Below are 13,443 nucleotides of genomic sequence, written 5' to 3'. Positions count from 1 at the left end.
CCATCATCGGAGGCTCGCGTCCGTGGTCATCAGAACCCAGTCTTAAATGCCGAACCTGCGACCCTCTAGAACAGTGTTTCCCAACCACGGTCCTCAAGGCACACTAACAGTCCTGGTTTTAAGGATAACCATACCTGATCACAGGTGATTTAATTAGTACCTCAGTTATTTTGATTGAACCATTTGTGCTCAAACATGGTTATCACTAAAACCTGCACTGTTGGTGTGCCTTGAGGACCGTGGTTGGGAAACACTGCTCTAGAAGGTGAGCACTCTGCAGCCACCACAGGAGAGACACCCTGGCCCTGGGGGACAGGGTTATTTTCTGATGTATTTGAAGATGGGACCCGGACCACTTGCCCAGAAGGTCCCACTGAAAAGTCCTTGCATGAAACCTGCCGAAGGGGATGGCTTCGTAGGTCGCCACCATTTTCCCCAGTACTCGAGTGCATTGATGGACTGACACTCATTTGGTTTTAACAGTTCTCTGACCATGTTCTGGAGTTCCTGGGCTTTTTCCATCGGGAGAAAAACCCTCTTTTGTTCTGTGTCCAGAATCATGCCTAAGAAAGACAGTCGAGTCGTCGGAACCAACTGTGACTTTGGTAGATTTAGAATCCAGCCATGATGCTGCAGTACTCTCAGGGAGAGCGACACGCTTTTCTGCAACTGTTCCTTTGATCTCGCTTTTATCAGGATATCGTCCAAGTACGGGATAATTGTGACTCCTTGTCTGCGCAGGAGCACCATCATTTCCGCTCATACCTTGGTGAAAACCCTCGGGGGCCGTGGAAAGTCCAAATGGCAACGTCTGATACTGGTAATGACAGTCCTGTACAGCGAATCTCAGGTATGCCTGATGAGGAGGATATATGGGGACGTAAAGGTATGTATCCTTTATGTCCAGTGACACCATAAAATCCCCCCCTTCCAGGCTGGAGATAACTGCCCTGAGCGATTCCATCTTGAACTTGAACATTTTCAAGTACAGGTTTAGGGATTTGAAATTTAGAATGGGTCTGGTTTCGGGATCACAAATAGGGTTGAATAGTACCCTTTTCCCTGTTGTATTAGGGGAACCTTGATAATCACCTGCTGTTGACACAGCTTTTGAATTGCAGCTAAAACTATCTCCCTCTCTGGGGGAGAAGCTGGTAAAACCGATCTGAAGAATCGGCGAGGAGGCACGTCTTCGAATTCCAGCTTGTAACCTTGGGATACAATTTCCATCGCCCAAGGATCCACGTCCGACTGAACCCAGACGTGGCTGAAGAGTCGAAGACGTGCCCCCACCGGCGCGGACTCCCTCAGCGGAGCCCCAGCGTCATGCGGTGGATTTAGTAGAAGCCGGGGAGGACTTCTGCTCCTGGGAACTAGCCATAGCAGGCATTCTTTTCCCTCTACCCTTACCTCTGGCGAGGAAGGAAGAGCCCCGACCTCTTCTGGACTTATGCGACCGAAGAACTGCATCTGATACTGTGGTGTTTTCTTTTGCTGTGGGGGAACATAAGGCAAAAAAGTAGATTTACCTGCGGTAGCTGTGCAAACCAGGTCGTGAGACCTTCCCCAAATAAAACCTCACCCTTGTAAGGCAAAACTTCCATATGCCTCTTTGAGTCGGCATCACCCGTCCATTGGCGGGTCCACAGGGTTCGCCTAGCAGAAATCGCCATGGCGTTGGCTCTCGACCCTAGCAGCCCAACGTCTCTCTGAGCGTCTCTCATATATAAGACTGCGTCTTTGATGTGACCTAAGGTCAATAAAATGGTATCCCTATCTAGGGTATCAATATCAGCTGACAAGGTATCTGTCCAAGCTGCTACCACGCTACAAACCCAAGCCGATGCTATTGCCAGTCTGAGTAAAGCACCCGTATGTGTATATATTGATTTTAAAGTCGTTTCCTCTCTGCGATCAGCAGGATCCTTGAGGGCTGCCGTGTCTGGAGACAGTAGCGCTACCTTCTTGGATAAGCGCGTTAAAGCCTTGTCCACTCTGGGCGATGATTCCCACCGTACCCTGCCCTGTGCAGGGAAAGGATACGCCATAAGAATTCTTTTGGGAATCTGCAGCTTCTTGTCTGGAGTTTCCCAAGCCTTTTCAAATAACGCATTCAGCTCATAAGATGGGGGAAAGGTTACCTCAGGTTTCTTTTCCTTAAACATGTGTACCCTCGTGTCAGGGACAGAGGGGTCATCTGTGATATGCAAAACATCTTTTATTGCAATAATCATATAATGAATACTTTTGGCCACCCTTGGGTGTAACCTCGCATCATCGTAGTCGACACTGGAGTCAGAATCTGTGTCCTTATCAGTGTCTGCTATTTGGGATAGGGGACGTTTTTGAGACCCTGAAGGGCCCTGTGACACCGTCAAAGCCATTGATTGACTCCCTGTATTATCCCTGGACTCTGCTTTGTCTAATCTCTTATGTAATAAAGCCACATTAAAACATTCCACATGTCCAACAAATCAGGTGTCGGCGTTGCCGAAGGATACACCACAATCATCTGCTCCAGCTCCTCCTTAGATGAGCCTTCCGCTTCAGACATGCCGACACACTCGTACCGACACCCCACACACACAGGGATATATTTATATGGAGACAGTTCCTCAATAAGGCCCTTTGGAGAGACAGAGAAAGAGAAAGAGAGAGAGAGAGAGAGAGAGAGAGAGAGAGAGAGAGAGAGAGAGAGAGAGAGAGAATGCCAGCACACACCCAGCGCCAACTGACACTGGAGACAAGATTCCCAGATAGCCCGCGCTTTTATATAATTATATGTATATCTATACACTCACTGCGCCTTAAAAGTGCCCCCCCCCCCTCTTTTTTGCCCTGTGTCACCGTGTCCAGCAGGGGAGAGTCCGGGGAGCCAGCTTCTCTGCAGTGTGCTGTGGAGAAAATGGCGCTGGTTAGTGCTGTGGGATCAAGCTCCGCCCCCTCATCGGCGGGCTTCGGTCCCGCTCAATTTTTCAATACTGGTGGGGGATTTTAATATATATTGCCTCCGCAGCCTATATATGCCTGTTAGCCAGTCCTAGAGGTTTATTATTGCTGCCCAGGGCGCCCCCATCAGTGCCTGCAGTGTGTGTTGTGTGTGGGAGCAATGGCTGCGCGTTACCTCAGAAAAGATCTGAAGTCTTCTGCCGCCTTTGAAGTCTTCTTTCTTCTTATACTCACCCGGCTTCTATCTTCCGGCTCTGTGAGGAGGACGGCGGTGCGGCTCCGGGACGAACGGCGAGGATGAGACCTGCGTTCCGACCCTCTGGAGCTAATGGTGTCCAGTAGCCTATGAAGCAGAGCCTATCATTTAAGTAGGTCTGCTTCTCTCTCCTCAGTCCCACGATGCAGGGAGCCTGTTGCCAGCAGTGCTCCCTGAAAATAAAAAACCTAACAAAATTCTTTTTCAGAGAAACTCAGGAGAGCTGTAATGCACCCAGTCTCCTCTGGGCACAGGATCTAACTGAGATCTGGAGGAGGGGCATTGAGGAAGGAGCCAGTGCACACCCATTCTAAAGTTCTTTATAGTGCCCATGTCTCCTGCGGAGCCAGTCTATAGCCCATGGTCCTTACGGAGTCCCCAGCATCCTCTAGGACGTAAGAGAAAATAGGAGATTTTTGTCTTACCTGTTAAATCCTTTTTTCTGAAGCCATGGTTGACACTGGAGACAGTGGGTATAGCCATGCATTCAGTCAGGGCACCAAGAAGTTAAACTTGGAGTGCAGCCTGGGAAGCCCCTATATCGGTTTTTTCCTTGGTGCTCAGGAAAATAAGAATTTACTCACCGGTAATTCTATTTCTCGTAGTCCGTAGTGGATGCTGGGGACTCCGTAAGGACCATGGGGAATAGACGGCTCCGCAGGAGACTGGGCACATCTAAAGAAAGATTTAGGTCTATCTGGTGTGCACTGGCTCCTCCCCCTATGACCCTCCTCCAAGCCTCAGTTAGGACACTGTGCCCGGAAGAGCTGACACAATAAGGAAGGATTTTGAATCCCGGGTAAGACTCATACCAGCCACACCAATCACACCGTATAACTCGTGATAGGAACCCCGGTTAACAGTATGATAACAACGGAGCCTCTGAACAGATGGCTCGCAATAACAACCCGATTTGTGTAACAATAACTATTTACAAGTATTGCAGACAATCCGCACTTGGGATGGGCACCCAGCATCCACTACGGACTACGAGAAATAGAATTACCGGTGAGTAAATTCTTATTTTCTCTGACGTCCTAGTGGATGCTGGGGACTCCGTAAGGACCATGGGGATTATACCAAAGCTCCCAAACGGGTGGGAGAGTGCGGACGACTCTGCAACACCGAATGAGAGAACTCCAGGTCCTCCTCAGCCAGGGTATCAAATTTGTAGAATTTTGCAAACGTGTTTGCCCTTGACCAAGTAGCAGCTCGGCAAAGTTGTAAAGCCGAGACCCCTCGGGCAGCCGCCCAAGATGAGCCCACCTTCCTTGTGGAATGGGCTTTTACAGATTTAGGCTGCGGTAGAATGCGCCAGCTGCATAGTGCTACCAATCCAGCGCGCGATAGTCTGCTTAGAAGCAGGAGCACCCAGTTTGTTGACAATCACTTGCTGTGAATACAGTTTTTGGATAGCCACCAACACTGCCTCCCTGGCAGAGGGAGTTGCTGGTAAGGCAAATTTTAGAAAACGGCGGGGGGGGACGTCTCGAATTCCAGCCTGTACCCCTGAGATACTACTTGAAGGGCCCAGGAATCCACCTGTGAGAGAGCCCACTGTGTGCTGAAATTTCTGAGACGGGCCCCCACCGTACCCGGATCCGCCTGTGAAGCCCCAGCGTCATGCTGTGGACTTACCGGACGCGGGGGAGGACTTTTGCTCTTGGGAACTGGCTGTATGCTGCAGCTTTTTCCCTCTACCTTTGCCTCTCGGCAGAAAGGATGCGCCTCGAGCCCTCTTGTGTTTATGGGGCCGAAAGGACTGTACTTGATAATACGGTGCCTTCTTTTGCTGTGGGGTAGCCTGTGGCAAAAATGTCGATTTCCCAGCCGTAGCTGTGGAAACGAGGTCTGAAAGACCATCCCCAAACAGTTCCACCCCCTTATAAGGCAAAACTTCCATGTGCCTTTTTGAATCGGCATCACCTGACCACTGCCGAGTCCATAACCCCCTTCTGGCGGCAATGGACATTGCGCTTATTTTTGATGCCAGCCGGCAAATATCCCTCTGTGCATCACGCATGTATAAGACAGCGTCCTTTATATGCTCTACTGTCAGCAAAATAGTGTCCCTATCCAGGGTATCAATATTATCCGACAGGAAATCTGACCACGCAGCAGCAGCACTGCACATCCATGCTGATGCAATCGTTGGTCGCAATATAATGCCCGTGTGTGTATATATAGCTTTTAGGGTAGCCTCCTGCTTTCTATCAGCAGGATCCTTTAGGGCGGCCGTATCCGGAGACGGTAGTGCCACCTGTTTTGATAAACGTGTAAGCGCTTTATCTACCCTAGGGGACGTTTCCCAACGTGACCAATCCTCTGGCGGGAAAGGGTACGCTGCCAATAACCGTTTAGAAATTATCAATTTCTTATCGGGGGAAGTCCAGGCTTCCTCACACACCTCATTTAATTCCTCAGATGCAGGAAAAACTACTGGTAGTTTTTTCTCACCGAACATAATACCCTTTTTTGTGGTACCTGGGGTACTATCAGAAAATAAGATTTTACTCACCGGTAAATCTATTTCTCGTAGTCCGTAGTGGATGCTGGGAACTCCGAAAGGACCATGGGGAATAGCGGCTCCGCAGGAGTCTGGGCACAACTAAAAGAAAGCTTTTAGACTACCTGGTGTGCACTGGCTCCTCCCACCATGACCCTCCTCCAAGCCTCAGTTAGGATACTGTGCCCGGAAGAGCTGACACAATAAGGAAGGATTTTGAATCCCGAGTAAGACTCATACCAGCCACACCAATCACACCGTACAACACGAGATACCATATCCAGTTAACAGTATGAAACATAACTGAGCCTCTCAACAGATGGCTCATAACAATAACCCGTTAGTGAACAATAACTATGTACAATTATTGCAGACAATCCGCACTTGGGACGGGCGCCCAGCATCCACTACGGACTACGAGAAATAGATTTACCGTTGAGTAAAATCTTATTTTCTCTAACGTCCTAGTGGATGCTGGGAACTCCGAAAGGACCATGGGGATTATACCAAAGCTCCCAAACGGGCGGGAGAGTGCGGATGACTCTGCAGCACCGAATGAGAGAACTCAAGGTCCTCCTCAGCCAGGGTATCACATTTGTAGAATGTAGCAAACGTGTTTGCCCCTGACCAAGTAGCAGCTCGGCAAAGTTGTAAAGCCGAGACCCCTCGGGCAGCCGCCCAAGATGAGCCCACCTTCCTTGTAGAATGGGCTTTTACTGATTTAGGACGCGGCAGTCCAACCGCAGAATGCGCCAGCTCAATTGTGCTACAAATCCAGCGAGCAATAGTCTGCTTAGAAGCAGGAGCACCCAGTTTGTTGGGTGCATACAGGATAAATAGCGAGTCAGTTTTCCTGACTCCAGCCGTCCTGGAAACATAAATTTTCAAGGCCCTGACTACGTCCAGCAACTTGGAATCCTCCAAGTCACTAGTAGCCGCAGGCACTACAATAGGTCGGTTCAAGTGAAAAGCTGATACCACCTTAGGGAGAAACTGGGGACGAGTCCTCAATTCTGCCCTATCCATATGAAAAATCAGATAAGGGCTTTTAAATGACAAAGCCGCCAATTCTGATACACGCCTGGCCGAAGCCAAGGCCAATAACATGACCACTTTCCACGTGAGATATTTTAGATCCACGGTCTTTAGTGGCTCAAACCAATGTGATTTTAGGAAATTCAACACCACGTTGAGATCCCAGGGTGCCACTGGAGGCACAAAAGGGGGCTGAATATGCAGCACTCCTTTTACAAATGTCTGAACTTCAGGTAGTGAAGCTAGTTCTTTTTGGAAGAAAATCGACAGAGCCGATATCTGCACCTTAATGGAGCCTAATTTTAGGCCCATAGACACTCCTGCCTGTAGGAAGTGCAGAAATCGACCCAGCTGAAATTCCTCTGTTGGGGCCTTATTGGCCTCACACCAAGCAACATATTTCCGCCATATGCGGTGATAATGTTTTACAGTTGCATCTTTCCTGGCCTTAATCAGCGTAGGAATGACATCCTCCGGAATGCCCTTTTCCTTTAGGATCCGGTGTTCAACCGCCATGCCGTCAAACGCAGCCGCGGTAAGTCTTGGAACAGACAGGGCCCCTGCTGCAGCAGGTCCTGTCTGAGCGGCAGAGGCCATGGGTCCTCTGAGATCATCTCTTGAAGTTCCGGGTACCACGCTCTTCTTGGCCAATCCGGAACCACGAGTATTGTCCTTACTCCTCGTTTTCTTATTATTCTCAGTACCTTTGCCTTTGGTATGAGAGGCAGAGGAGGGAACACATAAACCGACTGGTACACCCACGGTGTCACTAGAGCGTCCACCGCTATCGCCTGAGGGTCCCTTGACCTGGCGCAATATCTCTCTAGTTTTTTGTTTAGGCGGGACGCCATCATGTCCACCTGTGGCCTTTCCCAACGATTTACAATCAGTGTGAAGACTTCTGGATGAAGTCCCCACTCTCCCGGGTGGAGGTCGTGTCTGCTGAGGAAGTCTGCTTCCCAGTTGTCCACTCCCGGAATGAACACTGCTGACAGTGCTAACACGTGATTTTCCGCCCATCGGAGAATCCTTGTGGCTTCTGCCATCGCCGTCCTGCTTCTTGTGCCGCCCTGTCGGTTTACATGGGCGACTGCCGTGATGTTGTCTGACTGGATCAGTACCGGCTGGTTTTGAAGCAGGGGTTTTGCCTGACTTAGGGCATTGTAAATGGCCCTCAGTTCTAGAATATTTATGTGTAGGGAAGTCTCCTGACTCGACCATAGCCCTTGGAAGTTTCTTCCCTGTGTGACTGCCCCCCAGCCTCGAAGGCTGGCGTCCGTGGTCACCAGGACCCAGTCCTGTATGCCGAATCTGCGGCCCTCTAGAAGATGAGCACTCTGCAGCCACCACAGCAGAGACACCCTGGTTCTTGGAGACAGGGTTATTAGCCGATGCATCTGAAGATGCGATCCGGACCATTGGTCCAACAGGTCCCACTGAAAGATTCTGGCATGGAACCTGCCGAAAGGAATTGCTTCGTAAGAAGCCACCATCTTTCCCAGGACTCGCGTGCAGTGATGCACCGACACCTGTTTTGGTTTCAGGAGGTTTCTGACTAGAGACGACAGCTCCATGGCTTTTTCCTCCGGGAGAAACACTTTTTTCTGGACTGTGTCCAGAATCATTCCCAGGAACAGTAGACGTGTCGTCGGAACCAGCTGTGACTTTGGAATATTCAGAATCCAACCGTGCTGGTGTAGCACCTCCTGAGAAAGTGCTACTCCTACCAACAACTGCTCCTTGGATCTCGCCTTTATTAGGAGATCGTCCAAGTATGGGATAATTAAAACTCCCTTTTTTCGAAGGAGTATACTCATTTCCGCCATTACCTTGGTAAACACCCTCGGTGCCGTGGACAGACCAAACGGCAGCGTCTGGAATTGGTAATGGCAATTCTGTACCGCAAATCTGAGGTACTCCTGGTGAGGATGGTAAATGGGGACATGCAGGTAAGCATCCTTGATGTCCAGGGATACCATGTAATCCCCCTCGTCCAGGCTTGCAATAACCGCCCTGAGCGATTCCATCTTGAACTTGAATTTTTTTATGTATGTGTTCAAGGATTTCAAATTTAAAATGGGTCTCACCGAACCGTTCCGGTTTCGGTACCACAAACAGTGTGGAATAGTAACCCCGTCCTTGTTGAAGTAGGGGCACCTTGACTATCACCCGCTGGGAATACAGCTTGTGAATTGCCTCTAGCACAGCCTCCCTGTCCGAGGGAGTTGTTGGCAAGGCAGATTTGAGGAAACGGCGGGGGAAGAGACGCCTCGAATTCCAGCTTGTACCCCTGAGATACTACTTGAAAGATCCAGGGATCCACCTGTGAGCGAGCCCACTGATCGCTGAAATCTTTGAGGCGGCCCCCCACCGTACCTGGCTCCGCCTGTGGAGCCCCACCGTCATGCGGCGGACTTGGAAGAAGCGGGGGAGGACTTTTGCTCCTGGGAACTAGCTGTTTGTTGCAGCCTTTTTCCCCTACCTCTGCCTCTGGACAGAAAGGACCCGCCTTTTCCTCGCCTGTTTTTCTGGGTCCGAAAGGACTGTACCTGATAAAACGGCGCTTTTTTATGCTGTGAGGGAACATGGGGTAAAAATGCTGACTTCCCAGCTGTTGCTGTGGAAACGAGGTCCGAGAGACCATCCCCGAATAACTCCTCACCCTTATAAGGCAAAACTTCCATGGAATCTGCATCCCCTGTCCACTGCCGAGTCCATAAGCCTCTCCTAGCAGAAATGGACAATGCACTTATTTTAGATGCCAGCCGGCAGATCTCCCTCTGTGCATCTCTCATGTATAAGACGGAGTCTTTTATATGCTCTATGGTTAGCAGAATAGTGTCCCTGTCTAGGGTGTCAATATTTTCTGACAGGGAATCTGACCACGCAGCGGCAGCACTGCACATCCATGCTGACGCAATAGCTGGTCTAAGTATAATGCCTGTGTGTGTATATATAGACTTCAGGATCGCCTCCTGCTTTCTATCCGCAGGCTCCTTCAGGGCGGCCGTATCCGGAGACGGAAGTGCCACCTTTTTAGACAAACGTGTGAGCGCTTTATCCACCCTAGGAGGTGTTTCCCAACGTGCCCTATCCTCTGGCGGGAAAGGGAACGCCATTAGTAATTTTTTTGAGATTATCAATCTTTTATCAGGGAAAGCCCACGCTTCCTCACACACTTCATTTAATTCTTCAGATGGGGGAAAAACTACGGGTAGTTTTTTCTCCCCAAACATAATACCCTTTTTAGTGGTACCTGGGTTTATATCTGAAATGTGTAACACCTCTTTCATTGCCTCAATCATGCAGCGAATGGCCTTAGTGGACATTAGATTAGACTCGTCGTCGACACTGGTATCAGTATCCGTGTCGACATCTGGGTCTGCCATCTGAGGTAGCGGGCGTTTTAGAGCCCCTGATGGCCTTTGAGACACCTGGGCAGGCACGAGCTGAGAAGCTGGCTGTCCCGCATTTGGCATGTCGTCAAATTTTTTGTGTAAGGAGTCGACACTTGCACGTAATTCCTTCCATAACACCATCCACTCAGGTGTCTGCCCCGCAGGGGGTGACATCACTTCTACAGGCATCTGCTCCGCCTCCACATAATTTTCCTACTCAAACATGTCGACACAGCCGTACCGACACACCGCACACACACCGGGAATGCTCTAACAGAGGACAGGACCCCACAGAAGCCCTTTGGGGAGACAGAGAGAGAGTATGCAAGCACACACCAGAGCGCTATATACTGCAGGGACTAACTGAATTATGTCCCCTATAGCTGCTATAATATTTACTGCGCCTAAATTTAGTGCCCCCCCCCTCTCTTTTTTACCCTTTTCTGTAGTGTAGACTGCAGGGGAGAGCCAGGGAGCTTCCTTCCAGCGGAACTGTGAGGGAAAAATGGCGCCAGTGTGCTGAGGGGGATAGCTCCGCCCCTTTTTCGGGGACTATTCTCCCGCTTTTTTAAGGATTCTGGCAGGGGTAATTATCACATATATAGCCTCTGGGGCTATATATTGTGATTGTTTTGCCAGCCAAGGTGTTTTTATTGCTGCTCAGGGCGCCCCCCCCCCAGCGCCCTGCACCCTCAGTGACCGGAGTGTGAAGTGTGTATGAGAAGCAATGGCGCACAGCTGCAGTGCTGTGCGCTACCTTGGTGAAGACAGAAGTCTTCATGCCGCCGATTTTCCGGACTTCTTCTTGCTTCTGGCTCTGTAAGGGGGACGGCGGCGCGGCTCCGGGACCAAACACCAAGGCCAGTTCCATGCGGTCGGTCCCTCTGGAGCTAATGGTGTCCAGTAGCCTAAGAAGCCCAAGCTAGCTGCAAGCAGGTAGGTTCGCTTCTTCTCCCCTTAGTCCCTCGTTGCAGTGAGCCTGTTGCCAGCAGGTCTCACTGTAAAATAAAAACCCTAAAATATACTTTCTTTCTAAGAGCTCAGGAGAGCCCCTAGTGTGCATCCAGCTCGGCCGGGCACAAAAATCTAACTGAGGCTTGGAGGAGGGTCATGGTGGGAGGAGCCAGTGCACACCAGGTAGTCTAAAAGCTTTCTTTCAGTTGTACCCAGACTCCTGCGGAGCCGCTATTCCCCATGGTCCTTTCGGAGTTCCCAGCATCCACTAGGACGTTAGAGAAATGTGTAATACGTTTTTCATTGCCTTAATCATGTAACGGGTGGACCTATTGGAGGGTACACTAGTCTCATCGTCGTCGACACTGGAGTCGGTATCCGTGTCGACAACTGTGTCTGCCATCTGAGGTAGCGGGCGTTTTAAAGCCCCTGATGACATTTGAGACGCTGGAACAGTCACAAGCTGAGTAGCCGGCTGTCCTATGTCGTCAAACCTTTTATGTAAGGAGCTGACACTGTCACGTAATTCCTTCCATAAGTCCATCCACATAGGTGTCGACCCCTCAGGGGGTGACAACACATTTACAGGCATTTGCTCTGCCTCCACATCATTTTCCTCATCATACATGTCGACACAGCGGTACCGACCCACAGCACACACACAGGGAATGCTCTGACAGAGGACAGGACCCCACAAAGCCCTTTGGGGAGACAGAGGGAGAGTATGCCAGCACACACCAGAGCGCTATATACCACAGGGATATCACCTATAAAGAGTGTTTTCCCTTATAGCTGCATATATATATTATACTGCGCCTAAATTTATGCCCCCCCTCTCTTTTTTACCCTTTCTGTAGTGCAGGACTGCAGGGGAGAGCCAGGGAGCAAACCTTCCAGCGGAGCTGTGAGGGAAAATGGCGCCAGTGTGCTGAGGGAGATGGCTCCGCCCCTTTTTCGGCGGGCTTTCTCCCGTTTTTTGTGTTATTCTGGCAGGGGTAATTTACACCTATATAGCCTCTGGGGCTATATATGGTGTCAGTTTTGCCAGCCAAGGTGTTAATATTGCTGCTCAGAGCGCCCCCCCCCCAGCGCCCTGCACCCATCAGTGACCGAAGTGTGTGGTGTGCATGAGGAGCAATGGCGCACAGCTGCAGTGCTGTGCGCTACCTTGGAGAAGACAGAAGTCTTCAGCCACCGATTTTCCGGACCTTCTTGCTTCTGGCTCTGTAAGGGGGACGGCGGCACGGCTCCGGGAACGGACGACGAGGTCGGGTCCTGTGTGCGATCCCTCTGGAGCTAATGGTGTCCAGTAGCCTAAGAAGCCCAAGCTACCACCACTTAGGTAGGTTCGCTTCTTCTCCCCTTAGTCCCTCGCTGCAGTGAGCCTGTTGCCAGCAGGTCTCACTGTAAAATAAAAAACCTAAACTATACTTTCTTTCTAGGAGCTCAGGAGAGCCCCTAGTGTGCATCCAGCTCGGCCGGGCACAGAAATCTAACTGAGGCTTGGAGGAGGGTCATAGGGGGAGGAGCCAGTGCACACCAGATAGACCTAAATCTTTCTTTAGATGTGCCCAGTCTCCTGCGGAGCCGTCTATTCCTCATGGTCCTTACGGAGTCCCCAGCATCCACTAGGACGTCAGAGAAAGGGGCGTTTTTTTAAGGAGCGGGGCTTTCAGCCCTGATAACTTTATTTATTTTTTTACTTTCACTTCAGGCAGCGGTTACTGTGACATTACTGGGGAAAGCCGCAGTGCCTGTCGGTGATCTATGGAAACCAGAGGACTGTGAGTGCGGAGAAAACGGTTTGCAGGGATCATGCCCGTGTTAGGTTGCAGGACAGCCGGCGGCTGGGGGTGGTAGAGTGTAAGGCTGACATGGGCAGGAACAGTACAGTCCGGCTGGAGAAGATCAAACGACAGCTTCTGCAGGACCAGGCCTGCCCCTTCATACCCCCTAGCTTGCCGCTCTAATCTTCTGTTCCTTCCCCTCCACCGTCACTCGCAATTCTAAATTTGCTCCCCTCCTTCCACTCAACCCTGCCTGCGCCCTCACTCTACCCTTTTGGCGCTCCATAGGACAAAGGACCTGGGAAGTTATCTGGAGGGATGATCCTAATGTTAATGTGTACTGTACTGTAGTGATTCAGTATAGCGTATAGGGAGGGGGATATAGTATAGTGATGTAGTGCAGCACACAGGGGGGAATGTAATGTAGTGCAGCGCATAGGGGGAGGCAGTGCAGCAATGTAGTGTAATGATGTGTAGTGCAGAAAAGTAGTGTAGCGTATATGGGGACTGTAGTGCAGTGATGTATGTAGGGAGGATGTAGCACAGTGACATTGTGTA

At 50.4% G+C, this 13,443-nt stretch overlaps 1 protein-coding gene across 8 annotated transcripts in view; it reads right to left on the bottom strand.

Moving 5' to 3' along the window:
• DIDO1 (death inducer-obliterator 1) overlaps nt 1-13,443 on the bottom strand; it is a 197,489-nt gene that overhangs the window by 91,325 nt on the left and 92,721 nt on the right. The window lies entirely within an intron of this gene.

Source organism: Pseudophryne corroboree, chromosome 3, assembly GCF_028390025.1.
Source record: "Pseudophryne corroboree isolate aPseCor3 chromosome 3, aPseCor3.hap2, whole genome shotgun sequence".
NCBI classification, from domain to species: Eukaryota; Metazoa; Chordata; class Amphibia; order Anura; family Myobatrachidae; genus Pseudophryne; species Pseudophryne corroboree.
Note: the sequence above shows the minus strand (reverse complement) of the source record. Positions and strands in the feature narration are given on the sequence as shown.